The sequence below is a fragment of the Pterocles gutturalis genome, unplaced genomic scaffold (assembly GCF_000699245.1).
Source record: "Pterocles gutturalis isolate BGI_N339 unplaced genomic scaffold, ASM69924v1 scaffold30145, whole genome shotgun sequence".
Classification (NCBI taxonomy): Eukaryota; Metazoa; Chordata; class Aves; order Pterocliformes; family Pteroclidae; genus Pterocles; species Pterocles gutturalis.
In genome coordinates this window covers 5949-6173 of record NW_010144343.1, presented here as the reverse complement: position 1 = coordinate 6173, position 225 = coordinate 5949, and the positions used below count along the sequence as shown (strand labels likewise).

Genomic DNA, 225 nt, shown 5'->3' with positions numbered 1-225 from the left:
TGGCACGAGCCATCACCCCGGGCTCAGCAGAGGGTGCTTCATGCCCAGCTGCTCTACAGCGGCAGCGTTTGAGCCCAGCCTGGCGCAGCGGTGCTGAACCTGATGCTCGGCATGCGAGATCACACAGGGCTGCTCCGTTCTGCTCCACGTAAACCAGAGTGATTGCACCGGGACCAGCCGGTCCCGGCGGGGGCCGCGGGGGGGGCGGGCCGGGGTGGGGGGCGG

At 70.2% G+C, this 225-nt stretch overlaps 1 protein-coding gene across 1 annotated transcript in view; it reads left to right on the top strand.

The window, feature by feature from the left end:
- The window catches only part of LOC104470230 (2-oxoglutarate dehydrogenase, mitochondrial), a gene marked incomplete at its 3' end in the record, with an annotated part of 10619 nt that overhangs the window by 4598 nt on the left and 5796 nt on the right, over positions 1–225 (top strand). The window lies entirely within an intron of this gene.